General features: G+C 54.0%; 1 protein-coding gene across 3 annotated transcripts in view; it reads right to left on the bottom strand.

Annotated features, from left to right (window-relative positions):
* Positions 1-475: 475 nt before the first annotated feature.
* LOC147733582 (protein regulator of cytokinesis 1-like) overlaps positions 476-13,077 on the bottom strand; it is a 324,524-nt gene continuing 311,922 nt past the window's right edge. For 2 of the 3 annotated variants that reach the window (XM_086958988.1, XM_086958990.1), the window contains one exon: positions 603-721. The gene's annotated coding sequence lies outside the window, so the exon portion shown is untranslated. Of the gene's footprint in view, positions 722-13,077 lie in introns of all 3 variants that reach the window. The other variant, XM_086958989.1, reaches the window with a different exon arrangement.

Genomic DNA, 13,077 nt, shown 5'->3' with positions numbered 1-13,077 from the left:
GATTGGGCAAAAGTGCCTTGTCAGTACTTGTAGGCATGAAACCCTGCCCAGTCCAAGGCTCCACCTCCCCAAGGCTCCACCCCCATCATACAGTGAAATTTATTTTTAGTTGGCAGATCGGATATTACTAGAAAGCACAAGCTTTGGCACACATAGGCTTTTATAGTGCTGGGGGAAGAGTCAAATGCTGCACTCAATCAGCTGATGTACTTGGCAGGACACTTCGCCTGGAGACCCACAAATGTGCACTCTGCACTATAACAAAAGACCACATGGTTGAATCCGGTAGAAATTAAACTAGGCCTTGGCAAGCGTTTGCCCTTACATTCGGACACTTCATTCTTTTAAAATTCTGTTCAGAGTTTGAGTGAAAAGCATTTGAAAAATGCTATTTATGAAGAGTGACAAATTTGATCTTTGGATTCAAAGTTGTTTTGAGGTACATTTCTAATACAGATATTTGGCGTGCCACAGTGGTTTTATAAATACATTTTATTTAGTATAATTAGCATTACTTTTATTCAAAAAATTAAATACAATAAAACAGACTTGTTGGCTCGTAACAACAGACTTTCCTTCATCTCAGTTGAATGTTCTTGTGTGAAATTTTACCATCGATGGAAAGTTTGCTTCGTTATAAAAACTCTTGATCACATTAGAATTCAAGTTAAAATGTTTCAGGAAAACAGTCCACTCTTCTGGAAATCCATGATTCAACTCACTAGGTCAAACAGAAAAAAATATACAGATTAATGTTTAAAAAAATCCTACAAATATAAGCGTGCTTCTGCAAAACCAATGTCAAACTCAATTCCAATCACTAATTTTCAGTGCTCAGAGTTAACTCCATTTAGAATGACAAGGCAACAACTGCAGGATTAGCAACTCAATTCTGGAGCCCGTATTTTACAGATAACAGGGAGACAAGCACACAATAAACATAGCTCTGCAAGGAGATTACCAGGTTATCTACAAACTAGTATTACCTCGGGGAAAACTGGGACATGACGGTGGTTTTGTCTATCACGCATACACACCCGGAGAGTGGCAGGACAACGTACAATATACTGCTATCTATAGTGAAAAGTGTCATAAGAAGGTCCAGAGAAATCAAAATTTGATTTAGGCAGGGTTGGGAATCCCATTTCTGAACAATATCCTACCATGTCATGGGGAAAAGTCTGACGATCTGCCCCTCGGTGTAAAATCTTGCGAAACTTTAAACTTACTTTAAACACCATTAACTGTGTGTCCAGGAGAGTTCAGAGTCAATATTTTCATAGCATAACCCACAAGAATAAAATCAAATATCTTGTAGGTAGATACATCTGTTATTTGCACAAATCATACCAGTCAGTGTAAGTAAGTAAGTAATACTTTATTGTACAGTTAATAAAAACCATTACAAAAACCATCAGCAGTAAAAAAGGAAAGTATTAAAAATATTTGTAGCAGCATAGATGGAGTTATTCGATTTAAGCTATGTTACAAAGTGCAGTTTAAAAAAAAGTTAAAAAGAACGGAGTGTCCGTCTGCCGTTAGGTGCTCGTGTCCTTCTACGGAGAGGGTTTCTTTTGTCAGTCCTGGCCCTCATTCCTATACAAAGTTAGGTATTGCAGTGCCTATTCCTTTTTGGAAGACTGGCTGGCATTTACCCTGAATGTTCGTAACTTTTAGTTATAGTATGCCAGTGTTTTAATTCAGTTTAAGTCTCTGAGCTGTCTTGATGTTTTGGCACTCACAGTATTGAGGGTGTGCTGTCCTTGTCTGTTTCTTTCTTTGTGTTGATTCTGCTTTCTACAGCTCTGAGGTATTTTACCAGTCGGCAAGCCATTTGCACTTCGTCGCCTCTGAAGCAAGCCAGAGTTGCTTGTCTGCACGTCCTGATTCCTTTTTTTATGAATAGGGGTCTCAGTAGGTTCCTGCGATCTTGCTGCAGCTCTTTGCAGATGGTAATGAGATGTACTATGTTTTCCTCATGAGTTCCACACAGGCGACAGTTGGCCGGTTTTGGGGGCCGCAGCCAAGGGGCCATGTGGTCAGCTGAGGGTAATACTCCTAATCGTAATTTTAGGAATGTTTATTTTGCTTTTTTTGTGAAGCTGGTCAGAAGGTATGCCTGTGGTGTGAGTTTATTGTAGGTTTGTACTGTCAGCCAGCCATGTGCTCTATCCGTTAGTGAGGCTTTGTCTTGTACGAGGGATTCTTTCCTAACTGTATTGTTTACAGTTTTTTTTAAACCTGCCAGGCTCCCTTGCAGATCCCATAGTTGACTCGCCCCCAGCTGTTTAATTGCATCCTCTAGAAAGAGTCTTGCTGGGCAGTTGTCTTTGCTTTGTAGATCCTTCCAGAGGAGTGCGTTGAGGGTGTTTGCTTCCCCTCTGCTAATTTTGTGCCAGGTCTTAAGGTATGCTCCCTTGCGAGAAAGCTCTTCCTTAACCTGCCCAAATTCGAGTCGCATCTGCGCCGCAGAAGTGTATCTCAGGAGGCCAAACATCTCCGCATTGCTCTTGTAATTACTCCTTCTAAGGTTCCGGTATCTCTGCCTCTCAACGCTTCGCTACCGTATGTAATGGATGGTATCAGTTTGGCTTGTATCAGTTTTAGGAGTGGGGTGAAGCTTGGGCCGATGATCTTATTTTTCAAGTTCCTTAGAGATACAGCTATCATTAAGCCTCTCTTTTTTATCTCCTCACATTGCGGTTTGAAGCTCCCCCTATGATCAATAGTCACTCCCAAGTAACGATATTTATTTGTGACTTCCAATTTATTTTTATCCAGGTTCCAACTGAATGTTGGTTTCTTCTTGCGATAGTTGAGGCGCATTACTTTTGTTTTACAATAACTAATACTGAGTTTATTTGTTTTGGAGTGTTGTGCGGTGATGTCGAGGAGCCGCTGTAGGCCGATCGGAGTCAGGCTGATTAGCACCAAGTCATCAGCATAAAATAAGTTAGACAATTGAGTGCCCCCCAGTTTTGGCGCATGCAAGTTGTTTTCGATTAGTGTGGTAGATAGGTCGGTGTTAGACGGGACCTGGAGGGTCGGCCGAGGACAAGGGGAGAGGCCTCCGGGGAGAGCCGTCTCCTAGCGATCGTACAGACAAGTAACTTCACCCCCACAGATGGACACCACACAAAGATGAGGTTAACGCTTTTTATAGGCAGTTCTTGAAGTAAGGTAATACGGTACAGTGAGATCAGGATACGAGGATCCTCTCAATTCTAGTCTCTGGCAGGGAAAGGGGGTAGCGGGACAGTCTTGTTACCAATCTGGTATTGAGGTGAAATGATGATAGCTCACAATCCTCGAGCTCGGCGTTCTGGAGGGTCGGGCCGCGGCAGCGCCAGCAGGTCCCGAGGAGGTCGTAGATATCAATGGGCCGCGGCAGCGCCAGCAGGTCCCGACGAAGATGGTGGTTGCAAGGGGGCCGCGGCAGCGCTAGCAGGTCCCGACGAGGACGTAGGTTGCAAAGGGCCGCGGCAGCGCCAGCAGGTCCCTACGAGGATGAAGGTTGCAGAAGGCCGCGGCAGCCCCAGCAGGCAGGACAACAGTTCACAAGGCAGGGCTGCGGCAGCGCCAGCAGTCCGTCAAGGATGAGTTCTTCACGGTGTCTCTCGACTCCAGGATACAACTGCCTTCCTGCTCTGGAGCTGCCTCAGTTATAGGTCTGGCGCCCTTTGATGTCCGGACCCTCGCACTTGGAGGTCGGGAGGTCCGGGATGAGGGAGTCCAGACACCCAGCAGGGGGGTGGAGCCAGCGCCCGGGGAGGCTGGGGGCGATCGGCACCTGGCGGGGGGAGAGCCATCGACACTCCTCTCTCCCATTGACCTGCCAAGTGGTCCGTTCACCTCCTGGGTGGATGGTGGTGCCGGGATGTCTGGGCCTGGCCAGGCCCGGGGTTGGGGTCGAGCTGAGGCCACGCGGCCTCGTGGTGCAGTGTCCAAGATGGTGGCTGGGCCCGGGCAATGGTGCTGTCGGTGGCCCAGGCCAGTGATACAGAGATGTTCGGGGGCAGGCGTCCTGTAGGGGACGGGTTGCGGGTTGCTTCTGTGGGTAGCACCTGGAGAGCCGGTGTCCGGGCTCCGTCATGCGGGGAGGGAGCGAGCCCTTCCTGGCGCCTGTCCAACATGCGTCCCCCCCAGCTGAAGGCGGGGAGAGTCTCCCATCCTCTTGGGGACTCTCCTCGTCGAGGCGGAAAAAGCGTGACAGGCCATCCGCGTTGGCGTGTCTTGGCCAGGGCGATGCTCCACAGTGAAGTCCATCCCCTGCAGGGAGATGGACCATCGCAACAGTTTGGGATTCTCCTCCCGCATCTGCATTAACCATTACAGTGGGCGATGATCTGTTTGTACCCGGAAGTGGGTACCGAAGAGGTAGGGTCGGAGCTTTTTGAGGGCCCACACTACTGCAAAGGCCTCCCGCTCGATGGTACTCCAGCGCTGTTCTCGGGCCAGCAGGCGTCGGCTGATGAAGGCCACTGGTTGGTCGATTCCCTCGGGGTTCAGATGGGAGAGGACGGCCCCAATGCCATGGTCTGAGGCATCAGTCTGGACGATGAACTCACGGCTGTAGTCGGGGGCCTGGAGCACAGGGGCGGTGCACATGGCGGCCTTCAGCCTCTCGAAGGCCGCTTGACAGTCTGGGGTCCAGTTGACTGTTTTTGGGTGTTTCTTGAATGTGAGTTCCGTGAGGGTCCCCACAATGCTGCCATAGTCCTTCACAAACCGCCGGTAGTATCCGGTGAGCCCCAAGAAGGCTCGTACCTCGGTTTGGGTGACTGGATGGCAGCGATCTTGAGCTGGAGAGGGGCCACCAGACCGCTCCCCACTTGGTGCCCGAGGTAGGTCACGGACCCCTGGCCAATTTGGCACTTGCTGGCCTTGATTGTGAGGCCGGCTCGTTGAAGGGCCTGCAGGACCTCTCGGAGGTGGCGGAGGTGGTCTGACCAGTGGCGGCTGTATACCGCGATATCGTCCAGGTAGGCGGCGCTGAATTCTTCGAGGCCCGCCAATACCTGGTTCACAAGTCGTTGAAAAGTGGCTGGAGCGTTTTTCATGCCGAAGGGCATTACTGTGAAATGGTAGTGTCCATCCGGGGTGGAGAAAGCGGATCGTTCTTGGGCCCTGGGGGTGAGGCCGATCTGCCAGTAGCCCGCTGTCAGGTCGAAGATGCTTAGGTAGCGGGCAGCCCCCATGCGGTCAACCAGTTCATCTGCTCGGGGGATGGGATGAGCGTTGGTTCGGGTGACAGTGTTCAGACCCCGATAGTCGACGCAGAATCGGAGCTCGGGGGTGGTGCCCGGGGCAGCCGCTTTGGGGACCAGTACGACTGGGCTGGCCCAGGGGCTGTCTGAGGGCTCGATGACTCCGAGTGTGAGCATTTTGGAGACTTCTTCTTGGATGCAGGCGCGCACCCGATCTGGTACTCGGTACGCCCAGTGTCGGATAGGGGGACTGTCCCCGGTGTCCACGTTGTGAAGGCACCAGGGGGTGACCCCGGGGGTGAGGGAAAACAGGTTTGCAAATTGCAGCAGGAGGGCCCGACAGTCTTGGCGCTGCTCCGGGGTCAGGGCATCGGAGAGTCGGACCCCGTCCACCGAACCATCTTTTTCGCGGGTCCTCAGTAGGTCAGGGAGGGGCTCGGAGTCTTCTTCCGCCCCACCAGTCTGTAGCCATCAGTAGGCTGAGCTCCGAGCGCACGAAGTGTGGTTTGAGTCTGTTGGCGTGGAGGACCCGGAGAAGGTTCCGGGGGGAATCCATGTCGATGAGATAGGTGACAGGGCCCTTGCGTTCGACCACCTTGAAGGGTCCTGTCCATTTGTCTTGCAAGGCACAAGGCTCGGTGGGGGACATCACCCATACCTGCTGACCAGGCTCGAACTCTATGGAGGAGGCATGTTGATCGTACCATTTCTTCATGTCCTCCTGACTGGCCTCAAGATTGGCTTTAGCGATCTCCCTGAATCGCCTGGTCTGATTGCGGAGGGTCAGGAGGTACTTATAGACGTCTGGAGGGGTTTTCAGGGGGGCCATTTCCCATTCTTCTTTAACTAGGCTGAGGGGCCCTCGGACAGGGTGTCCGTACAGGAGCTCGAAGGGGCTGAAGCCGAGGGACTTCTGGGGGACTTCTCGGTAGGCGAAGAGGAGGCACGGGAGTAGCACGTCCCACTGGCGGCGTAGGGGTTCCTCCAGCCCCCTGATCATCCCCTTGAGAGTGCGGTTGAACCGCTCGACCAGTCCGTTTCCTTGCGGGTGATAGGGGTTGTGAATCGGTAGGTGACTCCGCACTGCTGCCAGAGGGATTTCATATATTTGGAAATAAAGTTTGTGCCCCTGTCGCTGACGACCTCCCGGGGGAAGCCCACTCGAGAGAAGATCCCCATCAAGGCTCGGCCTACCACTGGTGCTGTCACAGTTCGAAGGGGAACGGCCTCGGGATAGCGGGTGGCGTGGTCCACCAGGACGAATCGGTGCCCTTGTGCTGTTCGGGGGTCCAGGGGCCCCACAATGTCTATTCCCACCCTTTCGAACGGGGTGGTGACGACGGGGAATGGTTGCAGGGGTGCCTTGAGTTTTCGGCCGCTCTTTCCGCTGGCCTGGCAGGTGGGGCAGGCCCGGCAGTGGTTGGAGACGTCATTTCGCATCTTTGGCCAGTAAAAGTGGGTTACCAGGCGGTTGTAGGTTTTGTCTTGCCCCAGGTGCCCAGCCAGGGGGACATCATGTGCCAAGTTCAAAAGGAAGTCTCTGAAGCGGAGGGGCACCACCAGCACTCGACTGGCCCCCAATTCCGCGATTCTTTGCTCGCTGTACAGTAGGTCATTGTCCCAATAGATCCAGTGGGCCCCTGCGGTGTCTCCCGCGCTCTGGGCGAGTGCTTGCTGTCGGAGTCCCTCGAGGGAGGGACAGGTCTTTTGCTCCTGCCGGAATTGTTCCTGGGTGGGCCCCCCCTCTTGACGCCACTGAGCCAGGTCTGGAAGGTCTTGGGGCTGAGCGGGCCCTTCTTGGGTTTGTTCTGGGGGGTCAGTAGGGACGGTGTCTTCCTCTGGAGTGATCGGGGGAGGAGGTGCTGGCCATTCGGGTTCTTCGGGTCTGGGGATGGCGCGGGCGGCCATGGACCGGGTTGTTACGCACGCCCAGTCCGGGAGGCCCAACATCCCCAGGTGCTCTTTTCTTTCAACGGCCGCCCACGGGGAACTCTCGAGATCGTTCCCCAGGAGGCAGTCCACGGGGACATCATCGCGGACAGTCACTTTTAGCATACCGGACACTCCTCCTCATTCGAAGGGGACGCAGGCCATCCGACACAGGCTCTCAGAATTGTCAGCCGATCGGACGGGGCAAAGAACGTTTGGCAGGATTTGTTCTGGGGTCACCAGGTGACAGCGGACGCCGTCACACTGGCCCCCGTGTCACGCATGGCTTCGGCCTTGCGCCCATTTATGTTCACCCACTGGCAGTATTTTCTGGTGTTGGCGGGTAGGGGGACCCGCGGGATCATGTCTCTTCCCCCTAGGCAAGCTAGGACCATGGCGGCAGGTTCCCATTCAGGCTGCTCCTGCTCGTACTCTTCATGCTCTTCGGAGATTTGCTCTTCTCCTAGGGCGGCGGCAGCGACCTGGCGGGGCCCGGGAGTCTGGTTCTTTGGGCAGTTCGGGTCGCTGGCATAGTGGCCGATTCGCTGGCACCGGTGGCAAGTAACGTTGGCTCGGAACCCTGGGCGCATCGGGGGGTTTCCCCGACCGGCCGGGGGCGGGGTGGTGTTGGCGGGAGCTGCCGGGACGGCATCTCTGCTCCGGCCCTGGCCTCCTCCTCCTCGGGGACGATGGTGACCTTGGCTGGTTCTGTTCTGCTCGTTTGGCCCACTCCGGGCCACACGGGTGCTTTCCCATCGGTCAGCCTCAGCGGCGAGCTGCCGTGGTTCAGTCAATTTACTGTCGAGGAGGTGCTGCCTGAGCTCGACAAAGCAATTGTTGGAGAAGTGCTCCCACACAATGAGGTTGAAGAGTTGCTCGTAAGTCGTTACGTGGCTCCCCTTTATCCATCCCTCGAAGGCTCGGCTGAAATAGTTCACATATTCTACCCAAGTCGTACCCGGGATCCGTGTGCAGTCGCGGAACCTCTGGCGGTACATCTCGGGCGTAAGCCCATATCGAGTGAGGAGAGCGGCCTTCATGTGGTCATAGGACGTCATCTGATGGTCCGGGAGCTGTAGCAGGGCATCGCGGCCTTCATTGATGAACCTCCCCCATAGACCGGCTCCCCAGTCACTTCGATCGATCCGGTGGGAGGTCATGGCGATCTCGTAGGCCTTGAACCACTGTTGTATGTCGTCGTTCCGATAATATTCTCGGACGACATCTTTAGGGATGTGGACCTTTGGTTCTGTAGCGCCTGGGGTGCGCGGTTGCTCTGGCACCCCTAGTTCTTTGTTCTGTTTCCGCATTTCTATCTCTGCGAGTTTGCGCTCGTGTTCGTATGCCAGTCTTTTCTCTTCGAGTTCTCTTTGTCTTTGCTTTTCTTCCCGCTCTTCTCGGAGCCGTAAGTGTTCTAAGTTTATCTTTTGTTCTGCCAGTTTCAGCTCTCCGTCCAACTTGAGCCGTGCCAACTCTAATTCGTGGAGTCTGCTTTTTTCTCGTTCTTGGATCTCTTCCCGGGAGAGACCCGCTCTTCTTTCTTCGGTCGGAGTGGTGTTTGTCTCTGGTGCTTCGACGTTTTGGTCCCGGGGTCTGGCGGCACCTGTTTCTGCCCAAGATTCTAGGGCGTGTTTGAAGTCCTCTTTCGTGCTCAGACCGGTGGTAGCAATGCCTAGTTCTATGCAAAATTGTTTTAGCTCTCGATGGCTGTACTCTTCTAGTTTTTCCATCTGGAATTTCTCTGTGGATCCGCTCTCTTTGGTTGACATTGTGGTTTAGTCGTGGGGTGAGTTACTCTCTGTACGATTACGCGTTGGTTCGGATCGCGCCGCTGGCCACCAATGTTAGACGGGACCTGGAGGGTCGGCCGAGGACAAGGGGAGAGGCCTCCGGGGAGAGCCGTCTCCTAGCGATCATACAGACAAGTAACTTCCCCCCCCCCCCCACAGATGGACACCACACAAAGATGAGGTTAACGCTTTTTATAGGCAGTTCTTGAAGTAAGGTAACACGGTACAGTGAGATCAGGATACGAGGATCCTCTCAATTCTAGTCTCTGGCAGGGAAAGGGGGTAGCGGGACAGTCTTGTTACCAATCTGGTATTGAGGTGAAATGATGATAGCTCACAATCCTCGAGCTCGACGTTCTGGAGGGTCGGGCCGCGGCAGCGCCAGCAGGTCCCGAGGAGGTCGTAGATAGCAATGGGCCGCGGCAGCGCCAGCAGGTCCCGACAAAGATGGTGGTTGCAAGGGGGCCGCGGCAGCGCCAGCAGGTCCCGACGAGGACGTAGGTTGCAAAGGGCCGCGGCAGCGCCAGCAGGTCCCTACGAGGATGAAGGTTGCAGAAGGCCGCGGCAGCGCCAGCAGGCAGGACGACAGTTCACAAGGCAGGGCTGCGGCAGCGCCAGCAGTCCGTCAAGGATGAGTTCTTCACGGTGTCTCTCGACTCCAGGATACAACTGCCTTCCTGCTCTGGAGCTGCCTCAGTTATAGGTCTGGCGCCCTTTGATGTCCGGACCCTCGCACTTGGAGGTCGGGAGGTCCGGGATGAGGGAGTCCAGACACCCAGCAGGGGGGGTGGGGCCAGCGCCCGGGGAGGCTGGGGGCGATCGGCACCTGGCGGGGGAGAGCCATCGACACTCCTCTCTCCCATTGACCTGCCAAGTGGTCCGTTCACCTCCTGGGTGGATGGTGGTGCCGGGATGTCGGGGCCTGGCCAGGCCCAGGGTTGGGGTCGAGCTGAGGCCACGCGGCCTCGTGGTGCAGTGTCCAAGATGGCGGCTGGGCCCGGGCAATGGTGCTGACGGTGGCCCGGGCCAGTGATACAGAGATGTTCGGGGGCAGGCGTCCCGTAGGGGACGGTTTGCGGGTTGCTTCTGTGGGTAGCACCTGGAGAGCCGGTGTCCGGGCTCCGTCATGCGGGGAGGGAGCAAGCCCTTCCTGGGGCCTGTCCAACAGTCGGCCATAAAGAGATTAAATAAAGTTGGCTCTAGCACACATCCTTGCTTTACTCCTGTGTTAGGTGGAATTTTCTTAGTTAAAAAGTCGCCGGTACCTAGTTTAACCTGGACCCATGTGTCGCTGTGCAGGAGGATTAGTTGGTTCAGTAGTGTTGCTGGAATTTTCATTCTCTCCAGTTTTTGCCACAGCAGATTTCTGTTTGCGCGGTCAAAGGCGGAGCTGTAGTCAATAAAACACAGGTACAAGGGTTGTTTTCCTTCTAGAGCGGAGTCGATCAGGAGTGACAAGGCAAAGATGTTTGTTGTCGTCCCCATGTTTTTTCTGAAGCCTGTTTGATTAAGTGGGATTGCTGAGGTTTCTTCCGCCCATAATGTCAGTTCCTGAAGTAAGAGGCCAGCATAGTATTTTGCTTCGTTGTCTAATAAGGCAATTAACCGATCGCTTCTTGGATCTTTCCTGTCGCCTTTTTATATATTGGTGAGATTATTGCCCCCCTCCATGATCGTGGAATTGTCGCAGTCTGCCATATTTTTTCAAACAATGGTTTTAGAGTAGGTGCCCAGTATTCTGGTGCCTGCTTGAATATTATTGGGGGTATACCGTTGGGGCCTGGAGCTCCCTCTGTTCTCCCTTTGGAAATCCTATTATTTGTAGAGTCGTGATTGATAGTGCTTCGTTGGTTGTCGAGGATTCTTTAAGTGGAGGCAAGTATTCTTTGCTCCTGATGTTGGTTTTGCCAGTTTCTTTCCATGTTTCGTTGGTGTCGCAGAAGTGTGTGCTAATATGGGTTGTCCAGGCATCTTCCGTCACATGGGATTCCATCGCCTGGCTTTGCTGGTTGATCAGGCCGTTAATCTTTTGCCAGAACTGTGCGCTGTTTGTCTTGGCAATGTGTAGGAGTTTTCCCCAGAATGTCTCATCTGCGTCCTTTTTTTTTTTTTTTTTTGAAAACCTTTATTGTGCATCAAATCAGGACAAATACGGGCCTACAACCTTCCGGCTGGCCGCGAAACATTTAAGCATCTATGCAACTTTACGGCAACACAGTAATATCACTCACTGCAAGCAAGCATTGATAAGGTTACACTGTAGTTACCATATTACCGTGTCCCAGAATCAGTGAAGGTTAGTTTTAAAATTTTTCCAGCGCAACAATTAAGGTCAGGTCTGCTGTTCCGTACTTTACAAATAAGAAAAAGAAATTAGGTCCATGTAGGTGGAACTCGCCAATAGATATCGTCACCAGTCAGTGCAGTTCGCAACATGCAAGTTCCAGCCAGAGGATGGTCACAAATTATACTCAAGCCCAAAGAAGACGCAACAGCACAGTGAACTCCACGCTACCACCCATCCCCCAGTACGCCTAACACAGACCTAGAAAGAAGAAGTTAAGTAATAACAAGAAGGCACCATAGAAATAAACGTGAACTAAAACTTACCCCCCCACCCTACACACATGCAGAGGCTACGGCCTACCCCCCCCCCCTAGCAGAGTGCTTGTCTCCCCAGAACCCGAAATATAGTAAGAGAAGAGAAAGTAGAGGAGAGAAAGAAAAGAGGAAAAAGGGAAGAAGAAGAAAGAGTGCAAGTCACATAAGACCGGAGGAGGGCCAGTAAAGTATATCCAACACAAGCAAAACAGTTCCCTGGCCGCCCTTACCCCGACCCCAAGACCCGTACGATACCAATACTCAACACCCCCGGCAGTCCATCAGCGACCCAACAGTCCAAAAACGGGAAACAGTCCTGATACAGGAGGGGGCGCCTCAACCCTGTCCCCTGCGAGGCGGTGGTACTGTACAACCCAGCTGCACGATAGTCCTCTTGAAAGATGGGAGCGGAGAACGGGACCACGGCTGAATAAGGGGACAAACACCAAAGGCCATCCAAAATGCAGTCAGGTGGTCCGCAATCGTAGCTAAGGATCCATAGTCCCACGATGGTTCACAAAGGGCTGCTGGTCCGCCCGGTAGTGGCCGTTCCAGGATAGAAAACGGAGGTCCGCCATGTGTCCTCAAGAAAGCCCCCAAGCGTGGTGTCTCGCGGCGTCGCTCAGGCCAGTTCACCACCTCAGAGAGTTTGCGCTCCTTGGGGGGTGCTGCCGCCCGCACCCCAGCAATGACCGGGCCTCGTGACCGCAGTGAGTCAGTGGCGACGTTGGCGAGGGAGCCATGAATTGCAGCTGTAGGATGTGGCGCAGTGTCCCGCACGTGGACAGACTGGGGGGCAGCAAGCAGGGTGGCATCCATCTGGGCCACCAATTCCCTGGTAACAATACGCATGGCGGACCTGAGGTCGGCCAGGGCGCTCAGTACTTCTCCAAGTGACAAAGGCGCCTCAAAGGGCAGGGACGCAACCCCCTCCCGAGCCAGAACATGGCAGACGAGAGGCAGTCCCACTGGTCGCATTTCCTCACTCGCAGCGAGCAGACGAGTCCCCTGCCGGGTCGAGTTGCGGTGAAAACAGACTGGGGGTGCTGGGGCTGCCTCCCCCATTCCGGCGCGGTCGTGAAGTGGTGCTGGCCGATGCACTCGTCGCACCGGCAGCCCGGGCTCACTGCTGTAGAATCCAAGGCAGAAAGATGGCGCTGACTACGGCGCCAAGGGAAACAATGTAGCGGAGGGGCCGTCCCGGGACTGAATTCCAGTTACTTTGTTGCGCCGGTAGCGGCGGTGCCCAGGATCAAAGGCAGCGGGGTCGCGGAAAAGCAAGCGCCGCCGGCGAAAGATGGGAACCAGCACCGTCCGTCCCACAATGGCCGCCGTCTTCACCATCCGGGCCGGCCGCCTCCGCAAACAAAGACCCAGGCTGCTCTATGCGGCGTCCGGAGGGGAAAGGCGTCCCGGAGCTTCTGCTGCCGGGATCGAGGAGCAAAACACACCGACGTGATCAGGCTCGCCTCCCGGTTCCGCTGCTGTAACGCAGTACACTGGTTGAAGGCAGGATAGTGCGGAAACCGGGAGGACAGCTACAGGGTCAG

The sequence above is a fragment of the Lissotriton vulgaris genome, chromosome 2_1 (assembly GCF_964263255.1).
Source record: "Lissotriton vulgaris chromosome 2_1, aLisVul1.2, whole genome shotgun sequence".
NCBI lineage: Eukaryota > Metazoa > Chordata > Amphibia > Caudata > Salamandridae > Lissotriton > Lissotriton vulgaris.
Note: the sequence above shows the minus strand (reverse complement) of the source record. Positions and strands in the feature narration are given on the sequence as shown.